This window comes from Heterodontus francisci, unplaced genomic scaffold (genome assembly GCF_036365525.1).
Source record: "Heterodontus francisci isolate sHetFra1 unplaced genomic scaffold, sHetFra1.hap1 HAP1_SCAFFOLD_43, whole genome shotgun sequence".
NCBI classification, from domain to species: domain Eukaryota; kingdom Metazoa; phylum Chordata; class Chondrichthyes; order Heterodontiformes; family Heterodontidae; genus Heterodontus; species Heterodontus francisci.
This window is the reverse complement of record NW_027141852.1, coordinates 13130284-13149309: the sequence shown is the minus strand read 5'-3', so window position 1 is coordinate 13149309 and position 19026 is coordinate 13130284. Positions and strand designations below refer to the sequence as shown.

Below are 19026 nucleotides of genomic sequence, written 5' to 3'. Positions count from 1 at the left end.
GTCACAGGGAGAACTTGCAAACTCCACACAGGCAGTACCCAGAGTCAAACCCGGGTTCATGGAGCTGTGAGGCTGCGGTGTTAACCACTGCACCACTGTGTCTTCAGCATTAACCCTTTACATCCTTATATTACACTGAAAGTCAAAATAAAATGGTTGGAGGGAACTTCCTTCATTTATTGAAACATCAACAGCCGCCAGTTAAAAATCAACTCAATCCCATCAGAGAGAGAGAGAGAGACTGTCAGAGAACTTCCTGCATCCAGTCCTGACCCTGTCACACTCAGCAGCTGCTCACCGAGACCCCACTCTCATCAACACTGAACATTGTTACCGAGACCCTTCAAATACTGTTGATAAAAGGCAGAAAAGGTCAAAGTTAATCACAGCTGTATTGAGTAGAACAAGATTTAATATCTTCTCACTGTCTCTCGGTAACCACGAGACATAGGTTTTCTTATTTGGTTCCTTTGATTTTTCTTGTTCCTGATTGACTAATATTCCAAACCTTGGATCAATCCTCCTGCTTATGTCATGTCCCAGTCTCAGTTACAAGCAACACACAATGACACAAACACTTTGAAACATACAACATGGTCACACTTTCCTTCAGTGAGATTAATGTCGAGCTGTTTTCCAGGTTGAATGCAACTGTGAACAAATTTCTATCAAAGAAGTTGCCTTTGGACTATCAGCACTGAATTTCTGTCCAAGGAGGAGCAGCCATTCCAAACTCACATCCTTCACAAAGGCTGTTTTTTCCTGTGACTGAAACTCATCATGAAATTTGAATTCTAAGTTAAAGTTCACATGATAATGATGTAAATGTTGATATAGAAACAGATAAAGCCCATCACTAATGTGAAATAAGGCACGGCTGGAAGTTGAACCCACAATCGCCTGTTCATTAGATAGGTGCTTTAACCAGCTAAGCTACAGAGCCAGTTTACAAATGGTACTACAATTGAAATCAGAGGTGGTTACTATTTATTCTTATACCACTTTTCCACAGGTCACAACAAAAATTTTAACTTTTCCCACTTACTGATGGAGTCAATCATGTACTCTATTTTTCACAGAATAGAAGACACTGACCAGGTTTCTTTAATGAACAACAAAATTATCAGTTTCTTATCGAACAAGATTTAACTAGTCATGAATTAAAGTATAAATACTCAGGTGGAAATTTTAAAAGTTCCCTTTTTATCTTAACCGACTTTTCAAGTCCCTTTCTTACCTCAGCCTCACACACGGACACACACATACACTGGTTAACTGAAAAAAATAAAAGGGATTATTTTTTACAATTCAGAGCTCTGTTAAAGACAAAAAAAAAAACACTTGGACTGATTACTTGCTCATTTCTGAACAAAACAGCAGATGAGATATGTTGTTCCAAAACTGGCGTAAAGTCGAATTTCCGAGTATACGTAGACAGGTCACTAGGGTCTTTTAGAACAGTTTTTTAGAGGCAGTGTTGAGAATTAATTTTAGCAGGCTTTCTTCAAAGACAGGAGATGAGATGAATTGACACAGTGAACTTCTCACAGTCTTTTAAAGATTTGCTGCAAAACAAGCTGGGTTGTGGTCTTCTCTCCTTCCTTGACACTTCTTCAGACTAACTTTATCAGCTGCTCACTCCAGAAGGTAAAATACACTGACTGCTACAAACAAAAGCTTGTGATTTTGTGAGCTATAGGTTATTGCAAGTCTCTCTGGCTGTGTTTTTTCTGTTGATTTTGCACTCAGGTTCTTTCTGAATCCATGTGTTTGCAGATCTTTGTGAGTGAGAGACATGGAGATGTGCTTAAAGATTTCCCAATAAATTATTCATATCTCCGGCTTGCTCCGAACTTTGTACAAACACATTAATGTGGAAACCACACATATCAAGCCATCAAACCTTTCCACTAAACATTGAAAGGTGACAGTGTATATTGTGATGAGGTTCCATATATTCAGACACATCTGGTGTAAAAGTATCAGTGATCGAGATGTGACTCACACAGGTAATGTATTTGTATATTATATTCATGATCTAATGATGTAAATAAACAATTCCTTGCACTTGCCACGCTTGGTGTATATTTTCTCTGCTGATGCCCCCTGAATATCTTTGAGAAAATGGTGATGAGGATGAGATAAAAGTTTGTAAATATAGGCAGCAAACAGCAGCAGGGACTGAAGTGAACAAGATCAGCCAGCTCCTGGTGACCTACCTGTTCGGATGGTGGAGAATTTGGGTGGATTGTGTGAAGCCTGGGCCACACACTGTCTCCTCAGTTGAATGAGATGTTGCAGGGTATTAGTGTGCATCACATTCAAAGTGATTATTTGGGACAATATGGCTGAACCTATGGGATACATCGGAAGGCTAGGAACATATGAAAGGGCTCGAGAACGATTTAGTTGATATATTGAAAGAATGGACATGTTTGTCAGAGCTAATAACATATTGGAATGTGAAGATGAAAATAAAGAGGTCAAGACTCAGAATAAGGCAATTCTTGAGGGCAAGAAAGAATTTTGCGAATGGAAATTAGCCTGGAAGTGCATGACATACTAACAAAGCTTCCTGCTCCCATCAAGGCAAAAGATGTGCCATTCAAAACAATCATCACCAAGTTGTAGGAACATTTTAACCCTAAGCCACTAGAGATCACGGCAAGCTAGAAATTTGGAACCAGAAAGCAGAAAAGTAGTGAAACAGTTGGTGAGTACATTGTGGCACTGAAGAATTTATCACTACATTGCAACTTTGGCACATTCTTAGACCGTGCATTATGAGACAGATTTGTGCTTATATTGGTGGATGAGAAAAGATACTAAACACACAAAATCCTACATTTGAGCTAACGTGTAAGATTGCTCTTTCCATGGAGATAGCATCAAAGAATGCTCGGGAATTTCATCCTGTGCCAGTGATAATAACACACTTCAGGGGAACTTCAAAAAACTGGTAAAATGGGCTTTCACATGGCAGATAAAATTTACACAGAGAATTGTGAAGAGATACAATTTGGGAGGAAGAATAAGGAGAGGCCATATAAATGAAATGGTACTATTCTAAAGTGGATGCAGGAACAAATTGACAATGTACACCAATCTTAGAAGGTTTGAAAAGGCTTCAAAGAGCAAACAGGACACTTGGCTTTATTAATAGAGGCATAGAGTAAAAGTAAATAAGTTATGATAAACCTTTATAAAATACTGGGTCTGAATGGCCTACTCCTGTACCTCCACAGAAAGCTTCCATTCCAGGTTTACACACACTCGTCAGGATCACTCTACATAGATCCCACCACTCCAGGCTCGGACACCCTCTTCAGGTCACTCTCCATAGATCCCACCACTCCACGCATAGATTTCTCCCTCACGATCAGATCACAGGTCCTTAGTCCTACCACATCCAGTCATGAATGGAGGTGGACAGATGAGATGAGGAGGCTCCAAAAACATCCCCATCCTCAATGATGCTGGAACCAAAGCTGAAGCATTTCTAACAATCTTCTGTCAGAAATTGCTCAGTGGATGATTCATCTCAGCCTCCTGAGGTCCCCAGCATCACAGTTTCCAGTCTTCAGCCAATTCGATTCACTCCACATGATAGTAAGAAACAGCTGAAGTCACTCGATACAGCAAAGACTATGGGCCCTAACAATATCCCGGTTCCAGTACCGAAGATTTGTGCTCCAGAACTAGCTGCGCCCTCAGCCAAGCTGTTCCAGTAGAGCTACAACACAGGCATCTACTGGACAATGTGGAAAATTGCCCAGGTGTGCCCTGTCCGTAAAAAAAATCAGGACAAATCCAATCTGACCAATTGCCGCCCCATCAGTCTGCTACCAATCATCAGCAAAGTGATGGAAGATCTCATCAACAGTGCTATCAAGCACCAGACACTTAGAATTCCTTAGGAACTTTTTTCCAATTATTTCTGAGGACCTGCTCACCGATGCTCAGTTTGGGTTCCGCCAGGGCCACTCAGTTCGTGACCTCATTATGGCCTTGGCCCAAATATGGGCAAAAGAGCTGAATTCAGGAGGTGAGATGAGGTAACAGTGACTGCTCTTGCCAAGGGCATCAAGGAGCCCTTGCAAAATTGAAGTCAATGTCAATCAGGGGGAAACTCTCCACTTGTTGGAGTCATACCTAGCGCAAGGGAATCTGGCAGCTCAAAACTGGGCATCCATGAGGCACTGTGTGCCATCAGCAGCAGCAGAATTGTATTTAAACACAATATGTTACCTCATGGCCTGGCATATCCCTCACTCTATCATTATCATCAAGCCAAGGGAGCAATAGTGGTTCAATGAAGTGTGCAGGAGGGCATGTCAGGAACAGCACCAAGCAGACCTAAAAATGAGGTGTCAACCTGGTGAAGCTACAACACAGGATTACTTGCATGTCAAACACTGGAAGCAGCATGCAATAGACAGAGCTAAGTGATCTCACAACCAACAGATCAGATCAAAGCTCTGCAGTCCTGCCACATCCAGTCCTGAATGGTGGTGGATAATTAAACAATTCACAGGAGGTCAAGGCTCCACAAATATCCCCATCCTTAATGATAGGGGAGACCAGTATATCAGTGCAAAATACAAGGTTGAATCATTTACAACCATCTTCAGCCAGAAGTATCAAGTAGATGATCCATCTTGGCCTCCTCCTGATGTCCCCAGCATCACAGATGCGAATCTTCAGCTAATCCAATTCACTCCACATGATATCAAGAAATGGTTGAAGGCACTGGATATTGACAACATCCCAGCTGTAGTGCTGAAGACTTGTGCTCCAGAACTAGCCGCGCCGCTAGCCAAGATGTTCCAATACAGCTACAGCTCTGGCATCTACCCGGCAATGTGGAAAATTGCCCAGGTATGTCCTGTATACAAAAAGCAGGACAATCCAACCCTGTCAATTACTGCCCCATCAGCCTTCTCCTGATCATCAGTAAAGTGATGGAAGGTGTCGTTGACAGTGCTATCAAGCAGCACTTACACAGTCATAACCTGCTCACCGATGCTCAGTTTGGGTTCCGCCAGAGCCACTCAGTTCCTGAACTTTCTATGGCCTTGGCCAAAATATGGGTAAAAGAGCTGAATTCAGGAGGTGAGGTGAGGTAACATTGACTGTTCTTGCCAAGGGCATCAAGGAGCCCTTGCAAAATTGAAGTCAATGTCAATCAGGGGGAAACTCTCCACTGGTTGGAGTCATACCTCGTGCAAAGGAATATGGTGATGGTTGTTGGTGGCCAATCATATCAGTCCCAGAACATTGCTCAAGATTTCCTCAGGGTCACGTCCTAGGCCCCAACCATCTTCAGCTGCTTCATCAGTGACCTTCCCTGTATCATAAGGTTAGAAGTGGGGATGTTCACTGATGATTGCAAAATGTTCAGTCGCATTAGCAACTCCTCAGATACTAAAGCAGTCCATGTCCACATTTGGAGAGACCGGGACCATATTGGGATTGGGCTGATAAGTGGCAAGTAACATCCATGCAATAAAAAGGTGGCTCTGTGGCGCAATGGACAGTGTGTTGGACTTCTAAATGATGCGAAAAATGATATTGAAAGGTTGTGGGTTCGCGTCCCACCAAAGTCAGATATTCGGGTGGTGCAGTGGTTAGCACCGCAACCTTACAACTCCAGCGACCCGGGTTTGTTACTGGGTACTGCCTGTGCGGAGTTTGCAAGTTCTCCCGGTGGCAGTGTGAGTTTTTGCAAATCATGTGAGGATTCATATGCAGAAGAGAAACAAGCAGAATGCACAAAGTGCAGAGGAGAGCTGAAAAAGGAAATGAGATCAGCAAGAGAGTGTATGAGAAAAGATTAGCAGGTCACATGACTGGGAACACTGAAGTCTTTGACCAACAGATGGACAGTCAATGAAAGGGTGGGTCAATTAGAGATCCTGTGGAGGCAGAGGGTGTGGCTGAGGTATTAATTAAGTACATTTAATCTGTCATCACAAAATAAGTGGATGCTGCAAATGTCACAGTAAAGGAGGAGATTGTGGAGAATTTGGAGGGGATGAAAATAGATAAAGAGGAGACAATTACAAGGTTAGCAGTGTTCACAGTAGAAAGGTCACCCGGTCTGGATGGGCTGCATCCTGGGTTGCTGAGGGAAGTCAGGGTGGAAATAGCGGAGACTCGAACCACAATCTTTCAATCCTCCTTGAATATGGGAATGATGCCAGAGGACTGGAGGATGCAGGTAAGCTTGGGTAGTTTGATATCAGTTTAACTTGACCGTTTTTATAATGTATCCATTGTAATAACTAACAAGGTTAAGAAAGCTATTTTATAATTAACACATGACCAAAGGAGCCATTTTGTGTTCAGTACCAACGTTTATATCCTGTGTAATTAATGAGTAGCTACCCATCCTGAAACAGATGATTGTAAAAGTAATGAACCATGATTGAGTTATAATTAATGAATCAATAATCATTTTAGAGAGAATGGGTTTTCATTTAAAGTTAGTTCAATCTAATTACTGTGAGTTTCTGTGTCTGTGTGGGAAAGGACAGTTTCAGCTAAATGTATTCAAACAATGGACCTTTCTAGGACCCCTGATAAAACCCATGGTATGGTACATCGTGACCTTCAGGAGACTCGATTTAATGAATAGGAAACTTGTTTCAGATCAGATTGGGCGACAGTGTGAAACCACTCCATTGTACTCATGTCTGAGATTCTGAGGACAGGTGGCTCTTAGTGGAAGACATCATTAAGAACTAATTAAATGTACCTAGCAACAGATAGGAGCAATTATTATTTTACATGGTGGTGTGATGGCCATCCAGGGGTTAAAAGTAGGGATCTTGTAAGGTGTCAGTGTGCAGGAACATTAGAAGATCTCAGGGGTAAAGGCTCAGATCATCAAGCAAGTTCTCCACCTGACGAGGGATCTAGGCTGGACAAAGAGGACCGTGACACTCTGAGACCAAGCTCGACCAGTCCACACTCCTGCTAGAGCTGTAAAGTTATATTGTCCAAGTTTGTTAAATATAATTTTACTTTCAATTATTAAGTACTATTTTCCTCTCAATAAATGTTCAGGACTTATTAATCAATTATCCTGTTGCCTTAATTGGTTAAAGTCATGCCCAAAGAGATTGTCCACAATAGACTTTCCAGAACTGAAAGATAAGTCTGCAAGGATTGCTAATTTTACAGCCCTGTTTAAAAAGGGAGATAAACCCAGGAACGACAGACCAGTTCGTCTAAAGACGGTGGTGGGGAAAATTTTAGAGACAATTATCCAGGAGAAAATTAACTGTCACTTGGTCGAACATGGGCTAATAAATGACAGCCAGTACAGATTGGTTAACAGAAGATTGTGTCTGAAATAATGAATTAATTTCTTTGATGAAGTTTCACAGAGAGTTGACCAGGGTGGTGAGGTTGATGGTGTGTGTCTGGACTTCAAAATTGTGTTTGAAAAAGTACCATAAAATAGACTTGCTAACAAAATTGGAGCAGATGGGATTAAAGAGGCAGTGGCAGTGTAGATACAAAATTTGCTGAGGGACAGAAAGCATAAAGTAGGGTGAATGCTTGTTTTTCAGAATGGAGGGACGAATACAGTAATGTCACTGTTGTTGTAGTGTGTGCAGTGTCTGACCCTGAGCTGTTTTAGGGTGGGGGCTGTTTGTGATGTTCCTGTGGGGTGCATTATCATCAGGGTCTCTCTCTGAGCTGTCACAGGGATGGGGCAGTGTGTGATATCCTTGTGCATGTCATGCAGGCCCACTGGCTTGCGGTTCCATCCTGATGCCAGGAAACAGAGCCCCATCGATGGGCAAAAAGTCTCACTTCTCTTTGGGTGTCTTGAGAGAAAAGCAGGGTTAGGGAGTAAACCTGGACAGTAAATCCGGAGTGGAGTCCTGGAGGCAGTTACCTGTTACTTATCAGGCAGTTTTCCAGCAACTCCTGTAGCAGAGCTGGTACCAAACAGTACTGGATTTTCCCTTTCCTTTGGACAATACCAGCAATGCTGACAGGGGATCCTGATGCTCAGGGTCTCCATACTATTTGCCCAGGAGAGGACACTCCAGCTTTGTGGTTAAACATTAACGCAACATGGGAAGAAACAGTTACCGATTATAAGCTCTCATTCAATTGGTGTAGGGTATGAGCACCAGGGGTTACTTCCGACAGTGGGAGACAACATCAGACCTCATTGGATAACGACCATGTACTCCAAGCTGGGCAGCCCCCAGTCAGTTAGTTGCTATCCTGCCACGACCTGCTTGCTTCAATGGGTGCTTGGAGCTTAGAGAGTCATCTCTCAACAGGTGGATCGATAATCTATGCATCAGGCAAGACAAACTCAACACAGAAGACACCAGTCCTTCGCATCACAAGCTGGAATGTAAGGACCATGTGTCCTGGCCTTACCGACAACCTTCTGCAGGTTGATGACACACACAAGACAGCTGTGATGGACAAAGAACTCACAAGGCTCAATGTGGACATTGCTGTTCTGCAAGAAACTAGACTCGTTCAAAGTGGATCCCTCAAAGAGAAACACTACACCTTCTTCTGGCAGGGGAAAGCCCAAGAGGCAACTCGTGAGCATGGAGTGGGTTTCACAGTAAATAACATGCTACTTGCGATGAGTGAACCACCCGCAGTAGGCTCAGAGAGACTTCTTACTCTTCAGTTGTCAACAAGCGCGGGCCCAGTTAATCTCATGTGCATCTATGTGCCGACACTCACCTCCACCCCAGATGTCAAGGATCAATTCTATGTGACACTTGACACTGCCATCAGTAGAATTCCCAGCACTGAGGGATTGTACCTTCTAGGAGACGTCAACGCAAACTTCGATACTGACTATAGCTTGGCCAATGAGCTTAGGGCACCAGGGGATTGGCAAGATCAACAAAAATGGACAGAGGTTGCTGGAGCTATGCTGTCACCATGGATTCTGTGTGATGAACAGCTACTTCCAGGTCTAGCTGTGCTACAAGGTGTCCTGGAGACATCCGAGATCATGCCATTGGCACCAGCTAGACCTTATCATCACCAGACGTACCACCCTCAGCAGTGTCCTCATCACGCACAGCTATCACAGCGCTGACTGTGACACTGACCATTCCCTGGTGTGTAACAAGGTCAGGCTTCAGACAAGGAAGCTTCATCCATCCATGAAGAAAGGTCGTCCTCTGATCAACACTTGCCGAACCACTGATCCAGAAAGGACCCAGGAGTTCCTCAACATCCTCGATCAGGCTCTTTCAAACAACAATGCTCAAGGCCTCAGTGCAGTGTCAAAGTGGAATCATCTGCACACCACCATCTATAACTCTGCACTCACTGTGTATGGGAAAAGAGATGGGAGGAATGCTGACTGGTGTGAGGCTTATTGGACTGTAATAGAGTCAGTTATTGCAACTAAGAGGAGAGCCCTCATGAACTACAAACCAGTACCCAGCTAACAACATCTAGATGCTCTCAGAGCTGCCAGAAACAAGTCTCTGCAGACTGCTCGGCCCACCTCCTTCTGAAATGTGTCTTTGCAAAGCAGGTGTGGAAGCGATGCAGTGGTTTTTGTCGAGGTTCATCCCAAGCAGCTCGGTAACTCAGGAGTCTGTGCTCCACGGCTGTTCCCAGGGACGCACACTGAGACAAACATCAACTGCTGCTGGAACACTATCAATTCAGTGAAAGACGTCCTTTGGTCTGCCCGAAACTTGCTGGTCTTCCAGAGCAAAGAGTTGTCCACGACCGAATGTTGCAGACTGGCACATTCCGAGGTCCAGGACTACGTGCTGAGGGACGCACTAAAGCTTGGGGCAGCCGCAGCAAAGGCTCAATGAGGAAAGACAAGTGTGTAAGGTCCCCCCACCAAGCTGAACTGAGGAGCTGGATCCATGGGAAACCACTCGAACTGTATTGGGAAAATTTTCATTTGCTGTAAAATGTAAAAATATATATGGCATGACAAATGAAATGGAAGGGTTGTGAGGCAACTCATGATTGTATTGAAGGAAACTGATCTCTCTTGCGCTGTTTGCATTTTTTGACTTGGTGCTGTTTGAAACTGTTCGGTCATGTATTTTTTACAGATTTTTTATGAATAAAGTATATTTTGGAAATTTTAAAAAACTGCTCGGCACTGCACCAATCAATACTGGTTAAAACTCTGCGGCAGCATACAATCTGCTGCTGAATCTGGGGATGCTAGAGGGATGTATGAAGGAATTAAGAAAGCAATGAGAGCAGCAGTAACTAAATCAGCACCTTTGAAGACAAAGACAGGGGTGATCATCACTGAACCTAACAAGCAGATGGAAAGGTGAGTGGAGCATTACCTTGAACTCTACATAACGGAGAACATTGTCATTGAAGTAGCTCTCAGCGCCATTCCAGACTTCCCTGTCATGGAGGAGCTGGACAGTGACCCCACCATAATAGAGCTCAACAAGGCCATTGACCATCTTGCCAGTGGTAAAGCCCCGGGAAATGATGGTATTCCACCTGGAATCATCTAAAGTGGAAAAGCAGCTCTGCTGCAGCATCTCCATTAACTTCTGTGTCTCTGTTGGAAGGAAAGATCTGCACCTCAAAACATACGTGATGCAAGTATTGTCACCTTGTACAAAAATAAGGGGGAATCGCAGTGACTGCAGAAATTACCGAGGCATCTGCTTGCTAAGTATTGTGGGGAAGGTCTTTGCTCGCATTTCTCTGACCGGATTGCAGACCCTGACATCACACATCTATCCTGAGTCTCAGTGCAGCTTCAGAGCTGGCAGATTGACAGTCGACATGATTGTCTCACGTCGGCAGTTACAGGAGAAGTACTGTGAACAGTACAGACCACTCGACATTGTCTTTATAGACATCACCAAGGCCTTGGATCTTGTCAGCAAAGAAAGACTCTTCAAACTGCTATGGAAACTAGGCTGCCCTCCTGAACTCTTGGACCTCATCGCTTCTTTCTACGAAAACATGCACAGTTCTGTGAGTTACAATAGAGCAACATCAGACGCTTTCACGATCAGCAGTGGGATAAAGCAGGTTGCGTCCTGGTGCCAACTCTCTTCGGAACATAGGAGGAGTCCATTCAGCCCGTCCAGCCTGCTCTGTCATTCAATGATCATGGATGATCATCTACCTCAACACTGCTTTCCCATGCTATCCCCATATCCCTTGAAGTCATGAGTATCAAGATTTCTATCAATTTCTGTCTTGAACATGCTCAATGATTGAACTTCCACAGACCCCTGGGGTAGAGAATTCCAAAGATTCACCACCCTCTGAATGAAGAAATTCCACCCATCTCAGTTTTAAATGGCCGATCCCTTATTATGAGACTATGTCTCCTGGTTTTGGATTCACCAACCAGGGCAAACATCCTGTCTACATCCACACTGTCACACCCTGTAAGAATATTGCAAGTTTCAATGAGATCACCTCTCACTCTTCGAAACTTTAAGGAATACAGGCCCAGTTTCTTCATTGGACAATCTCACTATCCAAGGGATTCATCTGGTGACCCTCTGCTGCACTCCCTCTATGGCAAGTATATCCTTCCTTAGATAAGGAAGCCAAAACTGGACACAATGCTCCAGCGCGGTCTCACCAAGGCTCTGTACAATTGCAGCAAGACATCTTTACTCCTGTTCTCAAGACCCTTTGTGTGAAGGCCAACATACCATTTGCCTTCCTAATTGATCGCTGCACCTGCATGTGAGCTTTTAGTGTCTCATGAACAAGGACACCCAGGTCCCTTTGGACATTAACAGTGCTTAAGCTCTCACCATTTAAGAAATATTATATCTTTCTGTTTATTCTACCAAAGTGGATAACTTCACATTTATTCACATTATTTTCCATCTGTCATGTTCTTTCCCATTCACTTAGCCTCTCCAAGACCCCTGGAAACCTCCTTGTAACCTCCTCACAGCTCACATCCTTTACAATTGGCATATTCTTCTCCATGCTGCTATTTTACAGTTTCAGTGACTCAGATGGGGGTGTCCACCTGCATACCAGAGCTGACGACAAGCTGTTCAACTTGGCAAGACTGCGCGCCATGACCAAAGTGGGTAAATTCCTAGTCTGTGAGTTGCTCTTTGCTGATGACGCTGTGCTAACATCCCATAATGAAGTTCACTTGCAGCAGCTTGTAGATCGCTTCTCCCTGCCCTGCAAGGAATTTGGACTGGTGATCAGCATCAGGAAGATCAAAGTTATGGGTCAGGACGTAGAGACTCCACCTTCCATCAACATCGACAACCTCACTTTGGAGGTTGTCAACAGCTTCACATACCTTGGATCAACAATCACCAGCAATCTGTCCCTTGATACTGAAATCAGCACCAGGATTGCCAATGCTGCAGCTGTCATGTCAAAGTTGAGAAGACGAGTATGAACCGACAGCAAACTGATCGAAAATATAAAGCTCTGCGTGTACCAGGCTTGTGTTCTCAGCACCCTCCTTTACAATAGAGAAGCATCAACAACTTATGCAATTCAAGAAAAGCAGCTGAACAGCTTCCACCTCCGCTGCCTCAGATGGATATTGGGCATCTCCTGGCAGGACAGAGAGCCGAAGGCGGAAGTACACCAGCGTGCAGGGATCTGCAGCATGTTTGCCCTCTTGAGTCAGCGGTGACTCTGTTGACTGGGTCATGTGTGCTGAATGGATGACGGTCGCCTTGCCAAAGACACGCTCTTTGGTGAGCTTGCTATCAGCACGAGACCAACAGGTCACCCACGTCTGTGATACATGGACATCTGCAAGAGAGATCTCAAGCTGACTGGGATTGGAGTCGATGCATGGGAAGTCCTTCCTGCTGACTGGAATTCCTGGAGAAAGGCATTCAGGAAGACCATGGGAAAAGCAGAGGACAAAAGAAATGACCATTTGGAGGGAAAGAGAGCCCAGAGGAAGGAAAAATTATCAGTCGACCTCAGGCCAATGATATTCATCTGTACCAGCTGCGGAAGGGATTGTCACACGCGAGTCGTCCTCCACAGCCACAACAAATGATGTTTAATACAGAAGTGACGTACACCCTGGGTGTAGCCCATCGCCTTCCGAGACGGACGGTTGCCTATTACAATTACAACTACAGCTACAACTACAAGAGCGGGCCAGAGGCTGGGAACTCTGCGGCAACTAACTCAACTCTTGACTCACCAAAGCCTGCCCAGCATCTACAAGGCACAAGTCAGGAATTTGATGGAATACTCATGCCTGGATGAGTGCAGCTCCAACAACACTCAAGTGATTGACACCATCAGGTCAAAGCAGCCCACTTGATTGGCACCCCATCCACCACCTTAAACATTCATTCCCTCTAGCACCAGTGCAGAGTGGCAACAGTGTGTAACATTTACAATACGTACTGCAGCAACTTACCAAGCCTCCTTCAACAGCACCTTCCAACGCACAAACACTACCACCTAGAAGGATAAAGGCAGCAGACGCATGGGAACATCACCACCTTCAAGTTCCCCTCCAAGTCACACACCATCTTGACTTGGCACTGTACCGCCATTCCTTCACTGTTGCAGGGTCAAAAACCAGGAACACCCTCCCAACAAGCACTGTGGAGGTGCCAGGGGATTGAACAGTGGCAAATGTGACTTCCTATTTCAACAAAGGGTGTAAGGACAATCCAGGTAACTACAGGCCAGTTAGATTAACAGCAGTGGTGAGTAAGGTTTTAGGAACAATAATTAGGGAAAAAAAGCAACAGTCACTTGGAGAGATTTGACTTAATTGAGGAGAGTGAGCATGGATTAATAAATGGGAGTTCATGCTTGACTAACTGCATTTTTTGATGAACAAACAGGAGGATGATGGATTTTAAGACAGGATGGATGGATGGATTAAGAATGGATGAGAAGGTACCACATAAAAGGGCGGTGAACAAAATTGAGGTTCATGGAATAGGAGACTCCCTGTCCAATTGGATAGAAAATTGCCTTAAGGACAGAAAATAAAGAGTCGTAGTAAATGGTTCTTTGTCAGACTGGAGGATAGTCGACAGTGGGTGTTCTCCAATGGTCACTGCGAGAACCACTGCTTTTCCTGCGATATGTAAATGATTAGGATCTTGGAATATGGAGTAGAATCTCAAAATATACCGAAATCACCAAACCTGGAAGAGTGGTAAACAGTGAGGATGAAATGACCTGCCTGCAACAGGACAGTGATAGGCAGAATGGGCAGACAGGTGGCAGATGGAATTTAATATGACTTGTGTGAGGTGATGCACTTGAGCAGAAGGAACAGGGAGAGGCAATATATACTTAATGGCACAGTACTAAAGAGAGCTAAAAATAGTACTTTTTGCAAATGGCTTGTTGGTCTGGGGGTATGTTTTTCGCTTTGAGTGTGTGATTGGATAGCATGTGAAAGGTCCTGTTTTCAAATTCTGCATGACCTCTACTTCATTTGTGTTTTTAGTTGAAGGTCATGTATTGGTTGCAGCCTTACAAAAAGCGGAGTTGACTTTCACACGGAGCCTATTTAGGACCAGAGAACTGGATTCAAAGAGCCTGTTGACAAAATTGAAATGAACTCAATGTACAGATTGCCAAGTGTGTGTATGAAGGTGAAGCAGTAACTGAGAGCTGGATCCAAAAACTACAGGACTGGGTTCTGGTATGGAATGGAATTCTTCTGTGTTTCTGTTGTTTGTCTTGGATTAACTCATCGATTTTTTGTTTTTCACTTTGCCGATGCGTTTGAATAATTGTGGATCCTTCTTCAGGGTATTTTCTTTCACCAGGTAGTTCTGACCTCTGATGATGTTGATCGTAATCAGCTTCAACTCGCTGATAGTTTTGGAAGTGAGCAGATTTCCTTTGCTTGAGTCTACAACATGTAACTCACTCTGACATGTGGATCCATGGCAGGATTTGAAAGCTGCCCCAGCATCGGAGCATACATTGCATCCAAACAATAAGAGACCGAGTAGAAGTGATAGTTCAGTCAGTCGAACATGAGACTTTTCATCTCAGGGTTGTGAGTTTGAGTGCCATTCTGTTTCTCCATTTTTTTAGGCTTCACTAGCAGAGAGTACAAGGAGTGTTTGCAATGAAATTCAACAACAGTATGAGAAAGTCTCACTTTGATTCGGGAATCTTATCTCTCTGCAGCATCTCACTGTGAAAGATTGAACTTTATCTCATTTCATTGTCAGCTCAGAGTCACTGCGGCTCAGTGGGACTTCTGGCTGACTCCCGCTTCACAATCCATCAGCACTGAGAAAGCAATGGGGAATATTACTCACATGTTGTGTTCTGTAACCTTTTGGAAAAAATTGAATTATGTATTTTCTTCCAAAACATTCATTCTCAGTTCTGGGAAAAATAGAGAATATGATTGACTGTATCAGTAAGTGGGAAAAGTTAAAATATGCTGTGACCAGTGGAGAAATGGGATGAGAATAAATAGTAGCAAAATACTGCGGATGCTGGAAATCTGAAATAAAAACAATAAATGCTGGAACCACTCAGCAGGTCTGGCAGCATCTGTGGAAAGAGAAGCAGAGTTAACGTTTCGGGTCAATGACCCTTCTTCGGAAGTTCCGAAGAAGGGTCACTGACCCAAAACGTTAACTCTGCTTCTCTTTCCACAGATGCTGCCAGACCTGCGAAGTGGTTCCAGCATTTGTTGTTTTTTTTTAGAATAAATAGTGCCCTTCTCTGATTTCAACTGCACAAGCACTTTCAATCTGGCTCTGTAGCTTAGTTGGTTACAGCACCTGTCTAGTAAACAGGAGATCCTGGGTTCAACTCCCAGCAGAGCCTTATTACAGTGTGCTTTCGAAGTTTCCTAATCAATAATTTTATCCATGTCTTGTGAACTTTGACTTCGAATTCAAATTACATAATGAATTTCAGTCACAGGAGAAAACAGCCATTGTGAAGGATCTGAGTTTGGAATGGCTGTTCCTCCTTGTACAGAAATTCAGTGCTGATATTTCAAAGGCAACTTCTTTCATAGAAGTTTGTTCACAGATGCATTCAACCTGGAAAAAAAGCTCGACATTCATCTCACTGAAGGAAAGTGTGACCGTGTTGTATGTTTCAGAGTGTTTCTGTCGTTATGTGTTGCTTTCAACCGTGACTGGGACATGACGCAAGCGAGAGGGTTGAGCCGAGGTTTGGAATATTTGTCAGTCAGGAACAAGAAAAATCAAAGGAAGCGAATAAGAAAACCTGTGTCTCATGTGGTTACCGAGAGACGGTGAGAAGATATTAAACTTTGTTCTATTCAATACAGCTGTGATTAACTTTGACCTTTTCTGCCTTTTGTAAACAGTATTTGAAGTGTCTCGGGAACAGTGTTCAGTGGGGTCTGGGTGAGCAGTTGCGGAGTGTAACAGGGTCAGGACTGGATGCAGGAAGTTCTCTGACAGTCTCTCTCTCTCTCTCTCTGATGGGTTTGAGTTGATTTTCAACTGGCAGATGTTGGTGTTTCAATAAATGAAAGAAGTTCCCTCCACCCATTTTTTGGACAGACAGTGTATTGCAAGGATGTAAAGGGTTAATGCTGAAAACAGTGGCTTCAACCCCTCCCACTGTCAGAGTGATGATGTAACAGTCACATGAGATGAGGTTTGGGAGGAGAGAGCAGCACCAAGGATGTCAGTATCGGAGGCTTGATGAGTGTGTATATAGTATTGTGTAAATTAGAAAAGAGTTCTTAGTTCTTTCAGCTGGAAATGTGTCCAGAAAATATCGAGAAATTCACAATTTTATTATTCAGGAGTCGAAACACAGATATTAATTCCAAGTGACAGTTCTGGGTTCATTTAACAAAAAAAAACGGTAGAGAATAATATCACTCACTGATTGAAATCCCCCAGTGAGGAGACAGTTAAACAGGTGATCTATTGGGGCATCCTTCGATCCAAGGTTTCGGCAGCATTTAATCTCTCTTTTTGGTGAAATTCTTTGTTATTTGCATCTTCTTTTTAATCCAGCTTTGATGGGTGGGTGAAAAAACTCAAAAAAACTGAACAGTTCCATCCTTTCTTTTCTTCCTTCTTCCCTTCTTTCCATCAGTTTCGTTTTTCTGTCCCAGATCAATATAATGATGAGAATCCCAATTTAATCTGCTGTTTTATCCATTCCAATCAAAATTCAACATTCCAATCAAATCTATTTGTTATTCCACAGTCTTTTACTCTGTTGTATTCTCTCACAGTCTGTTTGATGATCAATGTTACATCTCACTCTGTTCTGGTGAAGATCAGAAGCAGTGATATCTGTTTACACCACCCGACAAGTCGGCCTGAAGCTGTGCCTCGCCGATCATGTGGAGTTAGGAACATCGGAACATAGGAGCAGGAGTCGGCCATTCAGCCCATCGAGCCTGCCCCACCATTCAATATGATCATGGTTGATCATCCACTTCAATGCCCTTTTCCCCACACTTTCCTCATATTCCCTTATATCATTTGTATTTAGAAATCTGTCAATCTCTGCTTTAAACATACTCAATGACTGAGCTTCCACAGCCCTCTGGGGTAAAGAATTCCAAAGATTCACAGCCTTCTGAGTAACAACATTTCTCCTCATCTCTGTCCTATGTGTCCTTGGGGGTGCTTTTGCTAACGCTGTTGGGGAGGGTTTAAACTAATGTGGCAGGGGGATGGGAACCAAATGAGGAGGTCAGTGGACAGTAAGGAGGTAGTAACTAAAGCCTGTAAGGAACCAGATAATGAAGTCAGCGTGACTAAGGGGAAGAGTAGGCAGGGAGCAGATGATGAACGCAGAGGGACTGGTGGTCTGAGGTGCATTTGTTTTAATGCAAGAAGCATAGTAGGTGAGGCAGAAGAACTTAGGGCTTAGATTAGGACCTAGGAGTATGATGTTATTGCTATTACTGAGACTTGGTTGAGGGAAGGGCACGATTGGCAACTAAATATCCCAGGATATCGATGCTTCAGGCGGGATAGAGAGGGAGGTAAAATGGGTGGAGGAGTTGCATTACTGAAAAATAGGATATCACAGCTGTGCTGAAGGAGGGCACTATGGAGGACTCGAGCAGTGAGGCAATATGGGCAGAACTCAGAAATAGGAAGGGTGCGGTAACAATGTTGGGGCTGTACTGCAGGCCTCCCAACAGCAAGCATGAGACAGAGGTACAAATATGTGAACAGATTATGGAAAGATGTAGGAGCAACAGGGTGGTGGTGATAGGAGATTTTAATTTTCCCAACATTGACTGGGATTCACTTAGTGTTAGAGGTCTAGATGGAGCAGAATTTGTAAGGAGCATCCAGGAAGGTTTTCCAGAGCAGTATGTAAATAGTCCAACTCGGGAAGGGGCCAGACTGGACCTGGTGTTGGGGAATGAGCCCGGCCAGGTGGTTGAAGTTTCAGTAGGGGACTACTTTGGGAATAGTGATCACAATTCCGTAAGTCTTAGAATACTCATGGACAAAGATGAGAGTGGTCCTAAAGGAAGAGTGCTAAATTGGGGGAAGGCCAACGATACCAACATTCGGCAGGAGCTGGGGAATGTAGATTGGGAGCAGCTGTTTGAAGATAAATCCACATTTGATATGTGGGAGGCTTTTAAAGAGAGGTTGATTTAGCGTGCAAGAGAGACATGTTCCTGTGAAAATGAGGGATAGAAATGGCAAGATATGGGAACCATGGATGACAGGTGAAATTGTGAAACTAGCTAAGAGGAAAAAGGAAGCATAGATAAGGTCTAGGCAGCTGAAGAAAGACGAAGCTTTGGAAGAATATTGGGAATGTAGGACCAATCTGAAACGAGGAATTAAGAGGGCTAAAAGGTGTCATGAAATATCTTTAGCAAACAAGGTTAAGGAAAATCCCAAAGCCTTTTATTCATATATAAGGAGCAAGAGGGTAACTAGAGAAAGGATTGGCCCACTCAAGGACAAAGGAGAAAAATTATGCGTGGAGTCAGAGAAAATGGGTGAGATTCTAAATGAGTACTTTGCATCGGTATTCACCGAGGAGAGGGACATGACAGATGTTGAGGTTAGGGATAGATGTTTGATTACT

At 43.7% G+C, this 19026-nt stretch overlaps 1 non-coding gene across 1 annotated transcript; it reads left to right on the top strand.

Annotated features, from left to right (window-relative positions):
* The first annotated feature begins 15715 nt into the window (after positions 1-15715).
* On the top strand, positions 15716-15789 carry trnat-agu (transfer RNA threonine (anticodon AGU)). The gene has a single exon. It is a non-coding gene; the product is annotated as a tRNA-Thr (tRNA).
* Positions 15790-19026: the final 3237 nt, after the last annotated feature.